Raw genomic sequence first — 24,043 nt, forward strand, 5'->3', positions numbered from 1 at the left:
CAACTTTAATTAGTCTATGTTGAGTTCATTCTTCTTTCTTGCAATTCTCACTGTCTGAGCAGTTGCACTTCATTATCTGAGAGGCGCTGGGCACAGCAGGGATATGACCGGTTAACCAGAGATCCAGAATTCCTGGAACCAAATCGTAGCTCCAGCACTTGGTGGTTACTGCAGGCTGAACAGTCACTCCCAAACATACCCAGAATCGAATTGCTGGAACCTGTGAGTATTACCTCACATGGCAAAGCGGATTTTACAGATGTGATTAGGTTAAAGGTCTTGAGATGGGGACATTATTCTGGATTATCTGGGTCAACACTAAATGTGATCGTACATGACCTGACAGGAAGAGAACAGAGGGAGATTTAACAGGGAAAAGGTAGTAGGAGATGCAGGGTTGGGAGCAAGAGGTTGAAGTAATGAAGGGGCGGGGCCAGGAGCCAAGGCATGCAGGCAGCCTTCAGAAGCCAGAAAAGGCCTGGAAAACAGATTCTCCTCTTGAGCCTCTGGAAGAAACTAGCCCTGCAGAGACTGTGACCTAAGCTTATGGAAATGAATTGCAGACTCATCATCTCCAGAACTATGAGATAATACATTTCTATTGATGCAAGCCACCAAGTTTGTTGTGATTTGCTGCAGCAATAGGAAGCTAATGTGGTTGCTGTGTTTCCTTGGGCAAGTTTCCTAAACACTCTGTGTTTCAATTTTACCAACTGTACCGTGGGGAAAATGCAAGTTTTATCAGGAGGTTGTGAAAACTCAGTGAGTTGGTATTTTGTCTGCCATGGAGACAGCACTCAATAAGCATTTGAACATTCAATGCTTGCAATCAATACAGTTTTAGGCATTCAATACAGTTAGTAGTGGAGTCAGGACTTCTACACAAATCCAGTATAAAGTAAGTTGGTGAAAAACTATCAATTAACAGATTAAATATGATATGACCCAACATTTCTTAGGCTTCCTTTTAAAAATGATCACTGAATAAGGAAAATGCTATTTTCTATCACCTTGTCTGTGGTTTTAGAAAACCTAATTTCACCCTTTTTGGTCAAAGTTCAATTCCTTCTCTGCTGAAAGAGATGAAAATAGCTATCCTCAAAATCCTTCATTTCCTATTTAATTTGCATATTATTATTTCTAGCTCCCACATTCTACTTTTTGAATCACCTACTAGGTAATCTTTCTAAAGACTTTTGTATTTCTCTGTTTAACTCTGCCTCACCTTTGAGATATCAGTTAAACTTGACACCTTTTACTAAGTACCTACTGTGTATAGATACCATCCCATATGTTTACAGAAAGCAACCCAGTTATTCATGTCCGTCCGTCTGTCCATCTATCCATCCATCCATCTTTCTAACCCATCTGACCATTGATTCAGGAGGCAAACATCTGTGGACCACTAATCTGGGCTATTTGTACATGTCTTAGGCCCTCATGCAGATGATAATTTGTAGTCTCTGCCCAGAGAGGGGTTGTAGTTGAATTCTGGAGCCAGACGCATGGTCAGAACCTTCAAAGAAATGTGGCAAGGACAGCGATCAAGTTTTGCCCAGAGAGAGAAAGGAGGAGGAGTGGAGGGATAGCTACATCAGACAGGAAGCAGGGGTTGTAGGAAGACTTCACAGAAGAAATATGGGGCTGAGCATACAAGGTTTAGGGAGGAGGAGATCAGAAAGAAAAGAGCCTTAAATAAAAGCTTTAGAAACATTAAGAGGAAAAGATGATATGACTAGATTAGACATAGTATTTCATAACTTACAGCCAAAGAAAGTGTCTGCTTCTCCCGGATTGGCACTTAGTTGTCTGATGGAAATAATTTAGAACAACATACCTGAATGCTACACATCAAGGCAGGCAGCTTTCTGAGATCTGATGCATGAATTCTGACTTTTTCCCCCTCCTTTTTTTCCCCCTGAAGCATTACTGACAGTCACTGCCATAGTCCAGCACTCTTGAAGTTGACATATGCTGAGTGACAGATCCAAGATAAGAGTAAAATACATTTGAATGTGCTGATAAAGAAAAAAAAAAAGGGGGAAAGGGATGAAATTACAGAGATACAAAGGTGCAGCTTTAAAGCTTTTAGGAGGACAACTTGCTAATCAGGAAAAGAACTGTGTAGAGGTTTGATAAGTTTGAATGCAGAAACCCTTCTGGGATGGAAACTCTTTGTAGTGTGTAGTGGTTTTAGACCTCACATGGCAAAGCGGATTTTACAGATGTGAAAGTCTAATGAGATCTGTTTGAAAGAACTGACTCCCTTTGGTAGAGGGAGAATTGTCAAGAGATTTTCAGATGTCTGAGTGAACAACAATAAGCCCAACAGGGCCAAGCTCGGGTATCCGATCGGCCAAGTGACATAAAAGCTATCTTTGGAAACTCATCATCCACTACAGTCCATTCTGTTCCCATTAATTTCTGACAAACAGAAACCAACTGCAAGGAAATAACATTGACGTCAATCAAGTCGATCACACTTGGATTTACCTATAACCCCATAAAATCCTATCATTTTATGCTCATGGAAACACACTTGTATATGCATGTGAGCATACATACACACACACCCCCACACAGGTGTTTATAAAGCATAAGTAATTTAAATTCTTATCCTATCTTTGATTTCCAAAATAATAATTTCTTCTGATAAGTAGTTTATTCAACTGTTTATGTTTTTACAAGTTGTAATTACCAGCACTTGGATTATTTGCCTAATTTATATATTTCCTCTTCTTTAGGATCATTGGAACCTTAGTGTTGAGGGATGACAAATTACTAAGAATGTGTCCTTGCATTCTGGTCATGGTTAATTGATTTTGGGGTGGCTACTCAACCCTAACTGGGCCAGTGAGAGGACCTCTACTTGGAACTGGGGGAGAGGATAAGGGGACACCCAGAGGAAAAGTCCATTTAAAACATTCAAGTTGCTCATAGTGTCTCATCCTTGAATCCTGGAATCTCAGCCCTTTGATGACTGCTGATGTAGATTTACTTGAAAAATGCTCCCTCCACCACTCTGTGGAATAGTTGGCAAACTGCAATTTGCTAAACATGGTAACCAAGGTTGCCCTCCCGCTTTGAACAGTTGCAACACAGATTCCCACGGAACATGCAGGTACTCAGACTTCTTCAGAAAGACACTTCAAAAATGTTTTAATAAAAGATTAAGATCATTTTCTTTGCTCCACAACTGCCTTTGCATGTCTTTTTACCACCTTCAGAAATTATTTGCCAAATGACCCATTCCTGAGAGACAAAGCTTGCAGGTATCTAGGGGACCGATATATACTATGATAAACACCATGGTATAATAAGAAATATATTCTATCTTTGTCCTCAGATCCTTGTATAAAGCAATGAAAAGCCCTTGGAATTTCCTGAGTGATGGGAGTGTCTTTCATTATTCATAAGGAACGCCTTTGGAGCACATCTGAATACATGCTAATGAGGGGACATAGAGGGGCCTCTAGAGAGTCTCAGGATGGGGGCTGGTCATCAGAATGAATAAACATTGGAGAGTAGGAACTCTTAGCTCCCACCTCCTTGAGAGGTGGGAGGTGGGAAGGGGACAGAGACTGGGATATAAATATATATAGATAGATGTATATCTTTATATACTATATAATATATAAACATATATGTATAAATAAGGCATATAGATGTGGGCATATGAAGTATATACATATATCCTTTTGATCATATCATTTATCATATAATGACATACTGTCTCAGTTTTTGTGTATTTTTAAATCTTGAGTAAATCTTATTTTATTATTATACCTTGGAAGGTTGTTCACAATTGTCATTTTGAATGATTTCTTAACCATATCCTCTCCCCACTCTCCCACACATGCATTTTTAGTTGGTAATTAAGCTTTTTCTTTGCTCTATTTTATAGATTAAAAAAAAAAAACTAAAGCTCAAAAAATGTAGCTGACTTTTGTCAAAGTTCTGCATGTGGAAGAGCTGAAGTCCAAAACTGCATTTGCATTTCCTTTTTTCAACCAAGGCCCTTCTTCTTAGATCATCTATTTTCACCTAGATTGTCAATTATCTATATTTATAATCAACTGTGGGAGTATGACTTGAATAGACTTGCTGTAATAGATACACGGATATGTAAACTAAGAGAGGCTCAAAACAGAATCTTGTCTGGCCAGAATGAGTGAAGATTCAGTGCCGCATGCTGTACGGGACACGGGCCCGTGGTGTGCAGTCAGGGAGACGCGCATTCAATCTTAGCTCTTTCCCCTTAGGAGCTTAGGTACTAAAACTTAAGTAAGCTTCTTAACTTCTCTGAACCTTGGTTCCCTCATCAATAAAACAGTAATGATAGATACAACCTGCAGGATTTTTGCTTCTTGCTTGATACGTTTATGTCATGTAGGTGAAGCGTTTATGACATCACCAGCACAAGATAATTCCTACCATTTTTCAACCACAGTTATTATGTTATGATTTTACTGGGAAGTCATATGGAAAGCATGGCCAGGAAATAGCCTGTGGATGTACCAAAGAAGCAAGCAGAATGTGTCCTTGCATAACAATGATAACAACATCTACCATTGATTAAGTGCTAATTAAGTGTGAGCATTTTAATTCACTGCCATATTTAATCCTCATGATTATTTGATTTACTCACAACAATAAGTGAGCTATTTCCCCATTTCATAGGTTAGGAAATTGAAGAATAAAACATTAAATAACTATTCTGAGAACGGAAAAATGAAATGATCGATTTAACTGGAAAATGAGGGTGAATGTATGTTGTTGACCTTTCCAATAATATTTTCTTCTTAACTAGGGAATCTCAAGTAAGATAAGGTCTAATCCAAAGAAATAAGCTAGTAATGATGGTATTTATAGCTCTTAAAGGATTGTGGGTAAGAAATATAGACATGGGCATAGGAATATCCCTGAAATATTTATTCCTTTATTCATTCATTCAATATATTACTTGACTGCCTATTATATGCAGACTCCATGTTTTCTCTCTGATTTAGAGTATTAAGCCTTATTCTTTATGTATCCCCCTAAACTATTTATTTTAAATAATTTAAAATGTAAAGAAATGTTATAAAAGTAGTACAAGGAACATCCATATTCTTCTCACCTAGATACACCCATTGTTGACCTTTTGCCACACTTGTTTTTTCTATCTGTGTGTGTGTGGGTGGGTGGGTGGGTGTGTAAATACATACACGCATTCATACATTTCTTTTTGTCCTAATCATTTTAGAGTTAATAGCAGATACCAAGGAATTTTACCTCTAAATATTTTCGCATGTTTCCTTAGAGTAAGATGGATCTAAAAAATACCACAATACAATGATCATACTCAGAAATTTGACATCGATGCAATCCCATTAATGCACCTTCAATATTTAAATTTCTCCAATTGTCTCAATAATTTTACTTAAGAGTTTTTTTTTTCTTCTAATCCAAGATTCAATCAATAATCACATTGGATTAAGTCATCATGTCTCTGTAAATGTCAAAGTCAATCAAGTTTTTTATTTTTTAACTTTTAAAAACATTGGTTGATATTTTAGTAAAGTCCAGGTCATTTACTTTGCAGAATATCCTTCAATACGACTGCTTGATTATTTTCTCATGATAGGATTTGGGTTAAAGATTTTTTTTTTTTTTTTTTTTTTTTTTTTACTGAACACTACATAGGTGATATGTGTCCTCAGTGTATCACATTGTGATGATGCCAACTTTTTAAATCTCTTTGCATGTAAAGGAGAGCTTGGAATTCTGAAGGGGCAAATCACCAGCCCTGATTCCCTGTTGTGTCTCTATTTGCAGCACACATTTGGAGATCCTGCCGTAGCAATCAGAAGGTAACTATGATCATGGTGCCATTTTGCAGTCATTCACCTGAAATTCATTGTGTGTATCCAATTACTCATTCCTGAATGGATGGCTCCTCCATGAAATGGTGAAAAATCATTTTTCTTAAATGAAGGACTTTTACATGCAAGGCTGGAGACTATATCTGTATGGGAGTTTTGACTTATTACTCAATTATAGCATTTCCAAAGTAGGTTGTGGGGGGAGCATCTTTGAAAATTAAAAATCACTAAGTTTAGGATGAATAAGGAATTCTCACTTTCTACAGAAACTGCTCTCTTGCAAAATATATTGGTTTAATTGCATGATCATAGACCGAATTCTCGATTTTTTTTCAGTCAAGGTTGATTTATTTTAAAATAAAAGGCATAAACATAATTTCTAAATTCTCTTTCTTTTTGATGTCCAGTTTCTGGGTAAATTTGTTAACATTTTATCATGTAGCATAGATACATTCGTTGAAGACAAATTTATAATGGGTTAGTAAGGAAATGAGGATATTTGGAAATCCCTGATGTCTTAATTAGGCATTGAAGGAGTAGCAATCTAACATAACTAACAAAATGGCTTCCCTGATGCTAAGGCTGTTTACTGATGTTTGCTGATTCATTTTGACATACCTTGTTTTTCTTTTAGTTTACTTGCTCAGTTGCTTTACTAAAATACCCCTCGATCCTCCCTATAAATTCTTTTACCCAGAATAGCTTATTCTTTAACCCAGAAGCTGTTTTCCAGAAAGTTACGAGTTGATGACCTCAGAAGAATGGACAGACCTAAGGAGTTTTCCGGGACGCCAGGTGGACTTATCAAGATTACGAAGAATACAGCACCACACACTGTTCCTGATTGTTATTACTCTTCTGCTCCATCCAGTTCTTCTATAAAACCTCAAGACCCCAAGATGGATTCACAGTCTCTAAGGCACTAGCCTGCTGTGACTCCCCTCTACCCGGCAAAGCAATAGAGTTGCTCTTTCCTGGTACTCCCCAAACTCCGCCTCTGAGTCTGAACTCGTTTTTGGGGGCACAGAGGCCGGTTTTCCGGCAACAATATCACAGAAGAATCACCACAGCAGGCTCAGTGGTACCCCTTACCCCGATCTGCTTCTGTTCACTTCACAATCCAGTGTGGATCTTTATGACTTTCCAATACTTGACTCATTTCTCCACACAGAGTTATACATTATCCCTTTTTTTTTTTTTATCACTTCATTAACTTATTCTTTGTTTTTGATCCCTACCATGGTTCAAATTTGCTCTTTGACTTTGCTGCTGTTGGCTGAAGTAGTTAAACACTTCACCTGATCAGCTAGGCCTAGGGTCCTATAGGAACCTCAGAGTGGGGCCATGGGTAGTTTTGTTTGGCTCCAGAGGGCGCCCCAGACAACAAGACCAGTCTGATCTGACATGCTAATCTGTATATTCTTAATTGTTAAACACAGAGATGCAGACACATCGACCTCAGTTCTAGCATCATGTTCCATGTAACTCATTTTCACCGCCTGGTACACCTGTAGGGAAACTGAAGGTAGATGCAACACAGAATGTTGCTAAAAAAGGGAGGAGGAGGCTAGAAATGATAAATTTAAATTTTACTGGATTTCAGAACAGAACATATAGGTTCCTTTTCTGAATGTTTTTAAGTGGCAGTGTTTATTTATTCACTTACTCATTCATGATATTACAAGTATAATAACAGAACAGATTCTGTAGCTTGACTGCTTCAGTTTGAATTGCTTTCTGCCACCGCCCAGCAGGGTAAATCATTTAACCTCTGTGTGTCTCAGTTTCCTTCTCTGCAAAAATGGGAATAACAATGGTAGCTACATCAAAGGATTGATAAGGATTAATTAATTAATGTATATGAAACCCTATAGAACACTTTGGCACACAGCAAGTGCTACATACACATCAGCTCTTTATTGTTAATTTATAATGATGTATCTCCTATTACATATCTAACATAACGTAAGGAATCCATATACATTCTTAGAGTCAAAGAATAATTCAAAGTAACAGGTGACAGATCAGAGATCAGAGAAGGATACAAAGGATTTGCTATCTGTCCATGGGATTACTTCCTATCATCATTTTCAGCATCATCCTCCTCGTCATCATAATGACTAAATTTTTGAGTATCTGCATTGTGCCTCACACTCTTGGGTTTCTTTCATGATTTTTCTTATTTAGTTTTTTTCTTATTTAGTTTCCATTTTACAGAAAGACTAACTATTTGCCAAAGGTCATAGAACTTGAACATGGTAAAGCCATGATCAAATTCAGGCAGTCTGACTCCAATAGTCTATGCTTTTAATAACACTGCATGTCTACAGACTATACTGAGATGTGTAGGGTGCAGTGTCTCCATTCAATATACACACATTTACTGAGAGCACGGTACACACTCAGTGGCAGAGACAAATTAGACTCTTGTCATCAGATAGCTTCTGCCATCAAGGAGATCAGAGTATCACAGTGAAAATACACAAATGAAAATGACAAGGTGTAGGATGTGCAATGATGGCTGATGTTCACAGGGCAAGCTCAAGGATCAGCACCGCAACCTGAGGGAGGGTCAAGGAGATGTGCGAAAGGACAACACTCCTCAGCCGTGTCTAGCATGAAGCAGTAGGAGTTAAGTAAGTGTGAAGGGGCACCTGAGGCAGAAAGATCATATGTAAGAAAAGGTTTGGTGCACGTGGGGAACTATGAGACTTGTGGCTGGAGAAGGTTAAATGAGGGTGTAGGATACATGTAGAAAAGAGAAAAGGAAGGCATGACCAGGGAACCTCTGTATGCTAATATGAAGAGTTTGACATTTAACAAGAAAGCATGAGGATTCTTTGAAAATATTTATCCAGGAAGAAAACAAGACTGAATTTGCCTGGCAAAGATCATTGCACGAAAAGTATTGAGTGTCTTTATCATGTCTTTAAATTAATGGCATGTTTTATTGGAACCTAGCTGTATTAAGCTCCTCTTGTTTTTGTGGATTTGCATTAGTGAATTTCAATAGGTAGTATTATTAACACTGTTTACTACAATGCCTACTCATCTCCTAATTCTTCAGTTTATAGCATGCTTTTAACTCCATTATCTCCCGTAATTTTTAACTGCCTTATTTTATTATTATTTCCTTTACAGAGGAGGAAAGTTAGGCTGAGCAACATTAGCTTTCACAGACTGGTCTCAGACCCAAAAGGATTTTTTTCCCCAAAACCTGAATACAGAAGCCTTAAGTGGATACCACGTGAACACCTCCTTGTGCCCTGTGGCATCCTGCACGGAGCCCCTTGCTCAAGTCCCCAGTGCAACTTGGGCATCCCACTGCAGCACCAGGGTCAGTTCTGGCCCAGCCTGCCCATCTCATTCCATTTGGGCTACTGTAACAATGCCAGAGACAGAAGCTTAAACACCAACATTTAATTCTCACAGCTCCGGAGGCTGGAAAGTAAGATCAAGGTACTGGCAGAGTCAGTGTCTAGTGAGCACTTGCTTCTTGATTCATAGAAGACTGTCTTCTCGCTGTATCTTCACAGGGCAGAGGGGGTGAGGAAACTCTGCGGGGTCTCTTTCACAAGGGCACTAATCCCATTCATGAGGGCTCTGCCTTCATGATCAAATCACCTCCCAAAGGCCCCACCTCCAAACACCACCTCACTGGGCATTAGGTTTTAATACATGAATTGCGGAGGACACAAACACTCAGTCCGTAACACTACCCAGTGACCATTTTCCATTCTTCCTGGATAATGAACCTTGATTTTGTCTTGGAAGTATTTGTGGCCAGTGAACTGCAGAGGGAATCCTGCTGGTAAACCTTTGAGAAGGATTTTTCTCTGATCTAAGAGAATAGTGGGAGATGACGGTTCCTTTGCTTCCTCCCTGTTTTATGTGCTCCTGTGTGGAAATATCATATTTGGAGCTGGGTAGCTACCTTGTGAGCCTTAAAAGGTCTTTTGAGGACAAAAGTTGACAGGCTGAGGATGGTGAAAGGGAAGGATGCAGAGTCCAGGTCTCTGTGGTGGATGCTGGGATGTGCTGCCCAGATCTCACTGCAGGATTGAGAGACAATTACCCCCAATGCTGGGGGTGCCTCTGACAGGTGGCCCTCAACTGTCAGTCCCTTTGGGGATGTAACATGAAGCTACTTTGCCTAAGACCACATTCCTTTCTTAAGGTAGCTGGTATCCCTTGACTGATGGGCTTAATGGCTACAATATCCCAACCTTCTCTTCCCAATAGGAGACTGTGAACGGTCATCCAATCTGAAAGCTACTTCAAGGGGGTCACCTGAGGTTATTCTGGGGCCTTCATGATAACTTGATATCTCCTTCCACCCAGTGCTGCTTCTTTACCTTCCCAACTTCAATGCTGATCCCAGAAGTACTCTTCAATAAAAGTCCATCTGAGTCTGCTTCCTGGGGCAACCGAACCACAACAGTCCCTGACGGCTATTTTAGGCTACCGAACTAACTCTGAGCCACTTACATTTTATTAAGCCAGCAATGAACACAGGGTTTGAACTATGATTATTTGGCACTGATCATTTGCTTATCCATCAGTCTTTCTGATCAGACTGGGATGTCTTCAAGAGTGTTTACTATGTTTTATTTATCTCTTTCTAGGTTCATAACAGTAAATGGAACTTAATAGGCATGCAGTAAGTGGATGTTAAATGAACAGATAAAATCTAAACCTATTTTAATGCCTGATAGTCATGGCCATGTTCTTGTCCAGTGAATTACTTCTGCAGACCTAGACTGTGTACATGGTCACTTACCTAAATCATGTCTTTCTTCAGGAAATGCATTAAGCAAACTGAAAAGGATCATGTGTCATATTTAATTTTTCAAACTGTGACATCAGTCCCAAATTGAAAGTCACCATTTAGGTCTTTAGAAAGGAATTCAACTGCTGGTACAAGATGACATATTTCACTGTACTGGGGATCTTAATGAAAAGTAAACCTGCACTGGGCTTCAGTCCCTAAAACCTAGTTCCCTGGAAACAATGTTCATGAACTAATTAGATAGATAGATAGATAGATAGATAGATAGATAGATAGATAGATAGATAGATAGATAGATAGGTGTGTATATATATGTACATATATATAAATATACACACTCCTATATATTCTGTGCACAGTTTCAATGGCAAAATAAAATACACAAAATAGGCAATAAACAAAAGCCCTGGGTTAAAGACCCCTCTCTGCCACTTAAGTAGAGTGCTATCTTGAGCATATTAAACTTTTGAGACTCAGTTCTTTTATCTGTAAAATGGGCAAAATCAAATGCTATCAGGATGCTTCTAGTTTCTTATAAAGCCGTAATTCAGGCTTTTATTCCTAAGGTTTTTTTGAGCTCTCTCTCTCTGTTTTAGAATCCACATGCTTAATTTAGTAGATTATTTTATTAGGACATTATTTTCTCTCTTTGTTATTACATTCTCCCTCTGTTAGTTCATGAGAACTACGCTTATTGCCTTGGCTGCCTGGAAGCTGAGAACTGGATTTACTACTTAGTTCTTCTTGTTAGAATATTTTTTCTTTTCCTTTATAAACATTCTGTTCCATTTCTTCCTCATTAGCTATACTGTGTAACTGTGTTTTACTGCAGAGGAGGTCTCCTGGGAAGCAGACAGGTATTTACATTTTTACGTAATATTTAATGCATACAAACGTTTAAAAAAAACTACCATTTATTGTCTTCTATGAGCTAGGTACTTTAGATACATCACTATCTTTAATCTTCACAGGAACCTAACAAAGTAAGGAATTACTTGTTCATTTTGAAGATGGAGAAAGTAAGGCTTGAAACAATCAAATACCCAAGGCAACTCAGTTAAGTGAGTGGTGAGTCAGGATTCACAGCCAGAACTCTGTAACCCTGGGCTTGTCCTGTTCCCTCTGCACACATGGCAATTAGACAGACAGAGAAACATCAATTTCTGAGCACACAGGTAACTGTTTGTAATTCCTCATACAGAGATAAGCTAGAGATAACTGTTTTTATGAGAATCAAGAGTTGCAGAGGGTTTAATTAACAAAGTGACACATTTAAAAATCATTTAACATAAACTTAATAGAAGAATGATGGGCAATGTTTATTTTGCAACCGTATTTTTTTAAGGAACTATCCATCCCAGTGACTGTCTCAAATAACAACTAGCAAATACCCATTACTTGATAAGCATTTAAATTTAGAGAGAACTTGGGATGATGGGACATTGAAAGACTTGCCTTGTTTGGTTCTTTTAGAATAACCAGAGCTGGGGAGGAGATACAGAAACACACAATTTAATTTCCCCCTTTTATTAATCAGATAACATGTCAACCACAAGGAGGGCATTTTAAAACTAAATAAAACGACCTGCACAGTCATTGCTATAACACAAGACTTGTTTTCTTTCTTCCTTCCTTCCTTCCTTCCTTCCTTCCTTCCTTCCTTTCTTTCCTTCTTTCCTTCTTTCCTTCTTTCCTTCTTTCTTTCCTTCTTTCTTTCGCATTTTCTTTAAGTCTCTCTCAGTATAGGGCTGAGGAAGTTTTATATTTGGAATATTTTGAAGAACAGCATACTGCCAGCAACAAAGGACCTTAATAAATATGATTTGATGAAAAAACGCCAAAGTTGAGCTTTTGCTCCCAAGAGTATAATGTAGCTCAGCTTTATTTGATAAAGAATCATCCACGCAGACAGGAACCTCTAGTTACAGTTCATGGTGACACAAAGAAATATTAAATATGAGGAGAAAGACGTATTTTTCAATGAGATATTAAAGAGATGAAAGAGGCTGAATGATCAGGGAGGGAGGAGGTTTTAGAAGCAAAAGATGAAAGAGAAGAATTTCCAACAGGTAGAAAAATAAGAATGTCACTGTTCCTTTTTTTTTTTTTTTTAATATCACTTTTTCAACTAAAAAGGGACATTGTACCCACTAATATTCACAAATGTGTATGTGTGGGTGTGTTTAGAATTTACTCATTGCTGGCCCTACATTGTGATGTAGGTACTAATATTCTCTTTTTACTGGTGAGGAAACTGAGGCACCTCTGGCTTCAGTGACAGTTGTGGGGATTCCAGGGCTGATACATGCTGAATGTAGGCTTTAAGCTAAGGCTGCTGGCTTCAGAGTCTGTGCTCTTAACCATATCCTGGTCTGCCATTCATAGGACCACACCTGCAATTCCAGAATGTGGTAGGACGTTAAACTGGTTTATGGGCATCTGAGAGTGGCTTTACTTATATTATCTTTAATTCCTAGTCCAGCTCTGAGAAGTAGCTAGTACTATCCCTGTTTGAAACACGAAGAAGGGGAGAAGCAGAGAGGATGATCGTTTTGTGCAAGGTCACAAATAGTATATCATATAGCTGAGATTCCAACTCAGGCACCAAAAAAACGCTCACTTTTCAACTCTCTGATGAACCATCATTTTTCTGGTAGAGTCATACAGACAAACAGGAGGAGATTTACACACATGTGTCTCTATAAGCAAAAGGGATGGAGATAAAGGTAGGAAGAACGTTAAGAGTTAATTCAGTTGGAGAGCTAATCCCCGAGGACACGTCACGGACAAGACATTGTGTTTGGTGCTTAGCAAACATGTCTTCTCATAGAGCAGTTCTGTGTGGCAGGTGTCACAGGTGCGCACACAATGACTGTGGAACTGGAGGTGTGATGAAGACGTGGTGGCAAGAAGGATGTGGCATCAGGGTCCTCAAAAGGGAGGCATATCATTAAGAACAGTTATCTGTATCTGTATCTCCACTACGGCACTGTGCCAGGTACCGGGTGAGGCTTTCACACATACTGTTCTATGAAGGCTCACGTGACTTCTATGAAGTACTATTTCTGTTTACAAATAAGGAACCAGATATTCAAAAGTCCAAAGAGATGAAGAGTGTTGTGCAAAGTTCCACAGCTAGTAAGTCCTGGGATTCAAACCCATCTTGATCCTAGATCTAGAGATGGAAGCCACTTTTCTCTGTTAGGTATATTCTAGAATCTCAGTTCAGGCTTTGAAGACCTAGAGACAGCTTCCTTACAGTACTCTGGATTGAGAGAAATCTAATATGGACAGATCACAGCTGGAATCAGACAGTTGATTTCTTTCACTATTCATTCATTCATTCATTCATTCAGTAAACATGCACTCAACTTTTATGTGCCAAATACTGTTTCAGGAATTAGAGACATAGTAGTAACCTTTAGGCTTTGTTAGGCTTAAACCATAGTGAAAGAGTGAAAAATACAAATAAGTATGTCATAGATGAAGCAGTGGTAAATGCTTTGAAGAAAAATAAGGTAAAGTATTTTGTTCAAAAATAACAGGGAAGGAAAGCCTTGTTAGAAAACACTAAGGAGATGACACTGAGGAGACACCGGCATGAAGGGAGGACCCCTGTGATGAGATCGCCAGAGGAAAAACATTCGGGAAAGGCCAAGTCTCTGAGCCAAGTGTGGGGGTGACACAGGGAGGTGACACAGAGGAGGGTGTGAGTGATGGAGAGGGGTGGGGGAAGGATGAGACATGGGCGGGGACCAAACCTCAAGGCCCCTGAGGACCATGAGTGAGGAATCCAGAATTTATTTTCAGGGTGAGCCATTGGGGCATTTGGAGCAAGATAGTAACATGATCTGAGTCAAGTTTTGAAAACCTCACTTTGGCTACGCAGGGACATTGGTCAGGAGGCTGTGCAGCTGTCTGGGTAAAGGTTGGCAGGTGGCACAGACTAGCATGATAGCATAGAGATGGAGCGAAGTTTGAGAAAGAATACTTTCTGGAGATTAGGAAGTTTGCGTTGGGGTAGTCACCAAATTCTCTCCTTAAAGTCCAGCAACATGAGAAACAAAATCATCGTCAGAGGCTACTTCTAAGTGTCTTATGAACGGTTACTCTGATGGGATCTGAACACCCTGTGACTGCAAAACTCTTTCCTGAAGACAAACTTAATGAAGATGACGGCTTTGTGAATGAGGGAGTGAGAGGAAACTGGATGCTGACTGAGCACCAGAAATCATGGTTGGGATCAGCATTCTTACGGTAAGGATGGTCTTGCCAAGAAGTTCAGAAATACATGCAGTTCTGGGGCCATATTTCCAGCGTCCACCTCTGCACCAGGAATCATTTGGCTTTGGGATCACTTTTCAGAGTGGCCCAGAATGTTTGATACTTAAAATGTTGCTCTTACAATAGCCAAGACAGCCATGGAAGCAATCTAAACAAACATCCATCGACAGATGACTGGATAAAGAAGTTGCGGTATATTTATATGATGGAATACTACCCAGCCATAAAAAAGAATAAAATAATGCCATTTGCAGCAACATGGATGGACCTAGAGATCATCATTCTCAGTGAAGTAAGCCAGAAAGAGAAAGAAAAATAACATATGATACCACTCATATGTGGAATCTAAAACAAAAAACAAAAAAGGACATTTTGAACTCATCTACAAAACAGAAACAGACTCTCAGACTTAGTAAACAATCTTATGGATACCGGGGAAAGGGGATGGGAGGGGGTAAATTTGGGAGTTTGATATTTACAATGTTAACCACTATATATAAAAAATAGATTTTTTTAAAAGTTTCTTTTCTTTAGCATAGGGAACTATACTCAATATCTTATAATAACCTTTAATGGAAAAAATATGAAAACAAATACATGCATGTACATGCAAGACTGGGACATTGTGCTGCATGCCAGAGACTGACATACTGTAACTGACTGTACTTCAATTAAAAAAAAAAAAATCATTGCTCTTGCTGTACTCCCAGGGCTAATCATCTCTCATTACTGCAATTTGCTGATTATATGATTGTGTAGTGAGGCTAAAAATGTACCCATTATTTCCTAGGTGTGCAAAAGAGTGGAGCTATTATTTTTCCTCTAACTGATCAAAATATTCTCACAAGCTTTTTATTCCCAGAGGTGGAGAGGGTGAAAGGGTGAGACCAATAATCACCACTTTCCTGTTCAAGATCCTGTGGGGCTTTTTTTTTTTTTCTTCATGAAACACATCTCTTCGGAGAGACTGTAGGATCAAATTCATTCTGATGGGGTTGTTCCTCTCCCTCAGAGGGTCTCCTCCCTCCTTCTCCTCCATGGCATGGCATCTCAGGGCAGGGGAAGCTCATGTAATGTCACGACAGCAGCAAGAGGAGTCCCGACTGGTGTTATGTCCTCACTGGTTTCTCACTAGTGTGGTTGGTTTGAATTGGTTTCTGTGTATCTGTTTTCTTTTTTTTTCCTTTTAAGTAAAATTAAAACAAAACGTGTGTATATATGGATGCCTTCCCTTTAAGCATGACACTGGCATCTCCTGCAGGGATCTGGAGGGCTAGACGACTGTCTCCTGCCTCGAGGTACCCCAGACTGGGTAGCCTCACTCTGGCTGCAGACCTCTGAGGGTCCACCATCTTCTCTGGTACCGCTGCCCCAGGTCACTTGGATAACCCTGAGTCTTCTGCATGGATGCAGAGACATTTCTCTCTCTCCTTGCTGCTCTCCACTCCCACCTCACCCCCCAGGCCATCCGGATGGAGCCGGGAAGCAGAGAAGCTGCAACTTCTATTCTCCCATAGCCTCTCTGGGGCCGCTTTTCTGCCCTCCCTGCCCGGCCTCCCCTTTGGCCAGGCAGCGAATCTAATTCAAAAGAAGAACCTCCAATTCTTTCTCTTGATGGCACCACACTAGAACTGAAAGCTCTCTACTCCTCCCCACAGGCCTCCATCTCTTCTCTTTTGTGGCCTCAGCCTTCACCTTTCTTCTGGAATTACTGGCAGAAGGAATTTATGGAACGAAGCCTGCTCGCTGATCAAGAAAAACACACGGAGAGGCGCTTTTCAGATAGCACGGCCTTTCGTCAGGCCGACGGAGGGCCCCAGAGCGCGCCTTCCCCTCCACGCTGGCCTTCCACGTGCGCTTGATCTCACGGCTCTCCTCCTGGGAGGAAATCTTCCTTTTTGTCAAAGTTCTCAAGGAACACATGCAGACCCTGAGGATCCTTTAAAAGTACAGGGCACTATGGGCATGTAATCGGACAAGTAAGGGATAGAATTAATATTTTAGAAGAGTTTATGTCCTGGAGACTGCCAGAAGATCTACATACATTTTCCAAATGAATGCAAGTAAAGGCAATCGCTCCATTAGGAATCTGGAAACGGAGATCCCAGAGTCTCAGGTCAATATGGGTATCTGCTTACTGATGTCCCACAGGCACTTCAAACCCCCAAATGTCTGCCCTTCACTGTCTAGCGGCAGCTCATTCCTCATCTCCATTTTAGCGAATGTCACCAACGTCCAACCAAATTCTAGGGTCAGAAAGTTGGTAATCATTCATCACCACTCCCTTCTACCTAAACAGATATCATCTTAAATCTTCTCTCACACTGACATATTTCTCCTCTTCATCTTCTTTCCACCATCTACTATGTCACTGACTTGGTTCAGATACTTATCAACTCTCATTTTGAATGTATAATAGAATCCTAATTGGCTTGTTCCATTTTACAGTTCACATACTACACAGCGATGTTCCTAACACTTCAATGTGATCGTATCATGTCCACACTTAAAATTCTTTAGTGGCCCTCCATGTTCTCCTTTATCAAGTCCAGCCCCCTTTTCAACCCTCACGGCCCCCTCCTTGCAGCCTCACCTTGACACATCTGGGTGTTTTGCACTTCTGGGCCTTTGTTCTTGTGTTCCCTTGGCTTAAAATGACCTTTACTTCTTTATCTGTCTCTGTCAGTCTACCTATCTGCCAAAAGGAATCCAAGAGTAAAGTCTTTCTGTTGCCCCTGTTAAGATCAACCCATCCTCCTTTGCACTTCTGCAAGATGATATGTCATAGGATGCTTTCTTCTTTGTGTGGCCATAGTTATCCAGTGATATTTGTATTTGTATCTCTTATGCCCAGAAAAGTCTCTGGTTCTTAGTTGGAACCAAGAGGTATTCAACATCCAGGTTGAAAGAGAGACAGAGAAGGAGAGAAAAAGAAAGAAGAGATCAAGGACAAATATAGAAAGTAATAGGAAAGGAAGGGGAGAGAAGGAGAGGGGGAAAAAGGTAGAAATGGAGGAAGATAGAGGGGAAAGTTGATGAAGAGGAAAGACAGGTAGATCCTAGAATTATGAGTCAAGATCGCCATGCCCACATTATGAGAATGCCACTCATTTGTTCTGAAAGTAAGATGAAGGCAAACATGGGATCCACAAAGCACAACTGAGATGTTATTGGACCCGGAACGCCTCCAGCTCACGTCTCTGGTTTTCCCACTTGAGTCAAACCGAGGCTTGCTGGGCCTCCTCTAAACAAAACATAGTAAGAGAGCAGCTGAAGTAAATGCGTTTTGTTCTATTACTGTTATTTTCAAGAGAGATGAGTCAAAATACCTGCTATCCACATCCAAGACCAGTTATCAGCCCCGGCAGCTTCCAGAAGGGCTGCCTGACCTCCTGGATTGCGATCTGGGTGTGTGCTGCACACTCTGACAGAGAAGGCTCCCTGCTTGACCCTGGGATTCATGGGCCAGGAGATGCAGGCAATGAGCAATTCAGAGGCCAGGCACCATCTGACAAGAGCTTAAACAGGAGCGTCTAAAGTCAGAGGCTATGGTAGAACCATGACTACAAGGAAGATGAAGTATGTGGACAGAGAAAGATAAGACTATTTATTTGGCTGATAGAATTAAATATTACTTGGTGGTACTAGAGCTGCTCTTGTGCTGTATCTGCCTTGTCTCTGCTGTTTCCCCTCCTTCGTATCAATAGCTACTCCTGGAGTAAACTTAGATCAGATAATGACATCGATAGTGATGACTGTGTCAACCAGAGCAACCCTAGCAGGCAGTGATGGGTACAGTACCTATCACGGGTCGAGTATTAAATCCCTTACACAGAATAGAGAATGCCGTGCTCAACATAATTTTTCAAGATGGGTATTATTAGGTCCATTTTATAGAAGAAGCAACCTGGAGGAGTTGAATCCATCTCTGTGCTCACAGTCTTGTTCAAGGTGACATAGTAGTAAAAATGTTAGGTTCAATCCCCCAGTGGGTTCCCATTCCCGAGGAGTGAGTTCCCATTATTCAGGAACGGCTCTGTGGGCCTCCTTGATCTGACCTCCAGCTGCTCCTCTCTTTCCTGACCATGCTCTGATTCCACCAGTGAGCAGCATTCGATTTTTCATTCACGCCTTGCTCTTAAGCGTCTTGTGGGCCTTTTTACTTGCCAGTCTCCTTGCCTGGAATATCTGTCTTCAGTCTCTTACGTGGCTGGAGCCTTCTATCTGGAACTCTGCTCGCCCGTCATCTCAGAGAGGCCTTTCTCGGCCGCTCAATCTGAAACAGTTCATGATAACCTGCCCACTCTTCTCTCGACCCAAATGGCAGATGTCATCCTCAGCTCCTGTGTTTTGAAATCGTATTCCAAACACGACTACAAATTGAAATCATATTACACTAGATGATGAGTTTGTTATAATCACTTGGTAAACAGAAGGAACAGGCATTACCTGCATTTTACTGATGAGGAAAGCGAATCTTAGAGGGAGGTCTTGGCAATGAATGTAGAAAATTAATAGACGTAGATCCACCGGCATGAGCTTGACATCGCACTGGGCACCTCTACCCCATCACCTCACAGTTTGTTAGTTCTAGCAAGGGCCTCAGACCAACGTGTAGCCATCATTCCACCCCACCTTCCACTATCACAACATTATAATTACATAAAATTTTAACTTTTCAAAATATCAGTCATCTTGGTTGGCTTATATACAGTCAGTAAATAAAGAAACTTACAATTAAGTATGTATGTGTACACACACACACACATATAAACCATTCCATTACTGCAGATAGTTAAGAATTAACCTTAATAAACTCTTTTTTTGTTTGTTTAAGGAAGTCTGCCCATGGATTTCTGCATAGTGTTAAACCTGATCTTTTTCTGCTACCTTTTGAAATCCCTTCTAGCTTTTGGATGCTTTGGTGGTAACCAAATTAGATTTTAGGATATCTTTCTCAGATTCATCATATATATGTATATGTGTGTGTGTGTGTGTGTGTGTGTGTGTGTGTGTGTATTTATGATGTAGATGGATCACAGGCTGGATTGAGAGTGACAGAACAGCAAAAAGGGAGAGAAAGATAAAAAGCCTAATTTATTTCTATGTTGTCTTGTTAGTTTCTCAGAGAGTTCTCCATTAACTTGATTTTAATTAAGCTTCCCTTAAGCCTAAGAGTTCTGGGAAGCTGAGTGTGGGTGCCGGGTGGGAAGATGCCAAGAACTCCCAGATCTAATTTTTAAAATTCTTCTTCATAGCAAACATTCATTCCAAAGATCTTATTGACAAGTGACCTGGATTAGCTGATAAGTCTCGGCTGTTCATTTGTGTTTGGTACTGACAAACATGTCTCTGTTGTGAGGAATGCTAAATTGTCACCTAGCCCCTGGGTCAGAGACGCAGGGTGACGCAAGGGAGAGAGGGCTGGACTGGGTGTCAGTGCTGGTCAGTTTCACTACTAACAACCTGTGTGACCTTGGGGGCACCGGTGCACTTTTCTGAATTTCACTTCCATCAGCTGTCAAGTGAATTTAAGTAGACCACGTTACAAAGAGCCCCTTCTGGAATTAGAGGTCTATACTTCCTGAGTTTTATTTAAAGTAGGAAAAAGCTTTATACTTCTCTTTAAACAAAACAAAATAAAAGTAAGATTTTTTGCAAACACACTGTTCTTCCTCCTGTCTGGAATATATTCCACCCTTAATTTTCTGGGTAATTTCTATTCAGCTCTCAAGGTTGACCTCAGAAAGCGTTTACTGACTGCCTCACGCTGCCCTAGTTGGCCCCACCTCCGTGCTCAGTTTGTCCTTCTATGTCTAATCTGGGACTGCCAGTTAATTGAGGTCATGGACCATGCCCTTCGTCATTCTTGTAACCCTGGTACCTTGTGCAGAATCGCCTATGTAATAGACAGACAAGTAATGCATGCAAATAAATGAATATAGGAATAAATGAATGCTAGCTAGAAAGAATAAGGAAAAAAAACAATGAAGTCTTATATTTTCATAATACTTTACATTTTACACATTGTGAAAAGTTTTTTTTTTTTTTTTTGGTCCCTTTTATGGATAAGAACAAGGAGGATCAGAGACTGTCTAAGTCACCCGAGATCAACGACCACATCCCAAGTAAGGACAACCTCAGTCATCTGGGGCAGGAGCTGCCCTTTTTCCCAACACCAGGCCACAGGCCATCTCCCACTGCCACTCTCAGCTTACTGGGCATCACAGGGATGCACAGGGAATGTAACTGCCAAGTGGAATATCAAATATCATTGGTCTTACACAAAAGGAAAAAAGGAGTACTGAGAGAGCTACTGGTCTGGCTGTGAAGAGCCAGGAAGATCAGTCTACATGGGAGGATGATGCAAAGTACCTGAAAACTTAAGCAATTACTCTGGTGACTATAATTACTGGAGATAAGCCAGGAATGTGATGGCTGCCACCAGGCAGCATATGGCTAAGTGCTGAATGTCTAGTAGGGGCACATGAATGTTTCTCTCCTTTTACAAATGCTTCCTTAGATGGCCAGGGCAGGGTCATGATATAGGGGCATTTGCAATGCCCTGCAAACTAAGAGCCTGGCAATGAGGATGATCTTGTGGAAAAAAAAAATTTACCTTCTTGTTCCCCTTATAAATGAAGTTCGAGGCAAAGGAATCAAGGTAAGAAATGACTTAAATCAAAATGGAAAAATCAGATATCTGTCTGATGCTATATGTGAAATAATCACATTTATTAATTAACATAATTTGGTGTTTTGCGAGGCACTGGACTACCTAATCGTTCACTCAGTCCATCCTTTATCCTGTTTTATTTTAATCCACATTACTGAACATCTATTATGTGCAGCCTTGGCAAGGGCTGGGGCTTTCTGCATTCATAAGACCTAGTATCCCTTAGAGGAAGGTCAGCAAGACCATGATTTAATGAGCCCGATTAGATGCTCTGAGCTGTGCTCAGCATTTCACGCATGGTATTTCATTTAAAGAATAATCACACTAAGCCCATGAGGCAAGTTTTGTTGTACCGGTTTTGGAGATGGGGAAACTGGGGCTTAGAGAGCTTAAAAGAGTTGCCTAATGAGCTATCAGTTAATGGTAGATTCAGGCTGGGAATCCAGGTCTTTTAGACTGCGAGTCTTTTTGCCAACTCACAGGTTATATACCAAGCAACTGCAATCCTGTTAAAACACAGATTCCAACTCAGTGTACCTGATACAGAGCCCAAGGTTCTGCTTTTCTAACCAGCTGCCAGGTGCTGCCTATGCTTCTGCTCCATGGACCACACTCCTGGCAGCAAGGGTTTAGAGACCAGCCTGTCCAACCAGAACCCATTTCCCTCTCTTCCTTCCCAAGCAGGGCCTAAATTTCACCCACATCTCCCCTCTGCCCATTACAGGCCATGTGACTCAAGAGACTCTAGACTCTAACGCCAGCTCCAGGCTACCTCTTGATCCTGCTGTGTCTAATGTGGTAGCCACTAGCTCTTTAAATCAATTAACAAATAATTAATAAATTAATTTAAATTAATTAAAATAAAACCTTTATGTTCTCATTTGTGCCTGTAGGCTTCAAATGTGTAACAGCCACACGTGGCCAGTCTCTATTGCTCAACTGCTCTATTGCCCAATAAAAAAAATACAGTGCTTCCTCACTGTGGAAAGTTCTGATGCCACAGTGTTGAGCGTCTAGATCAATCATGGTAATTTCACCCTCACTATGTCAGAATCCCATTTTTAAAACATGACATTCCCCTAGCAACTGCTGTGGGCGCACACAGGTATAGTTCTGCTAAACTGTCCCAATCTGATTGAAGGATAAGACTATAGTCCTTGAAAAAGCAAAGTGGTTCTTCTTTCCTTCCAGGTGTGCTAAATTAAACAAGGAAATGTGTAAAAAAACTGAAAAGAGGCTTAAGAGCAATCCCACTTCTGGGCATTGATCCAGAGGGAACTCTAATTGGAAAATATACCTGCACCCCAATGTTCATAGCAGCACCATATACAAAAGCCAAGACATGGAAGCAACCTAAATGTCTACTGACAGATGACTGGATAAAGAAATTGTGGTATATATATACAATGGAGTATTACTCAGCCATAAAAAAGAAGAAAATAATGCCATTTGCAGCAACACGGATGGACCTAGAGATCATCAGTGAAATAAGTTAGAAAGAGAAAGAAAAATACCATATGATATCACTTACATGTGGAATCTAAAAAAAAAGACAAATGAACTTATTTACAAAACAGAGACAGACTCACAGACATGGAAGACAAACTAACGGTTACCAGGGGGAATTGGGGTGGGGAGGGATAAATTGGGAGTTTGTGATTCGCTGATACTAACTAACTACAGTATATAAAATAGATAAACAACAAGGTCCTACTGTATAGCATAGGGAACGGAACTATATTCAATACCTTATAATAGCCTACAATGAAAAAGAATATGAAAAGGAATATATATATATATAACTGAATCATCATGCTGCACAGCAGAAATTAACACAATATTGTAAATCGACTGTATTTCAATAAGGGCCCTGCAGGGCCAAAGACAAAGCAAGACAAAAAAGGCACAGTGATCTCTTTGAAGTACTATTTAGTGTCATGTGAAAGACACTTCATACAGAAAAATATCTGTAACCACGAGGCTCTGGAAAACAGGGAAGAAATTGGTGCCATGAGTGTCTGGAGTAGGAAAAGTAGTGAAAATCCAGGAAGGCTTCCTATAGGAGGTGATATTTCAGTACAGGTAGATTTGTAGGTAAAGCTGTGAGTGAGGGCATTTCAGAAGAGGAAATGGCCTGAGAAAAGGTGAAAAGGTGGGAAAGGACAGGGGATTTTCATGAAAATGGCAAAGGCCTGACCACTGTGCTGTACATTATAGAATATATTAAATTAAAATAGATAAGGTCAGGCTGCCTTGCTGATTAATACATGAATCTCCATGGAAAAGCCTCCTTAACATTTGTTTTAGCATTTTGAAGTATTCAAAATGTTCAAAATGTGTTAAGTATGTTTTTGCTTTGTCTGTCTGCAATATTGCAACAACGTAGAGAAACTAGGCCTGGATGGGAAATGTGACCAGGGTCACAAACTG

Source organism: Camelus bactrianus, chromosome 10 (genome assembly GCF_048773025.1).
Source record: "Camelus bactrianus isolate YW-2024 breed Bactrian camel chromosome 10, ASM4877302v1, whole genome shotgun sequence".
NCBI lineage: Eukaryota > Metazoa > Chordata > Mammalia > Artiodactyla > Camelidae > Camelus > Camelus bactrianus.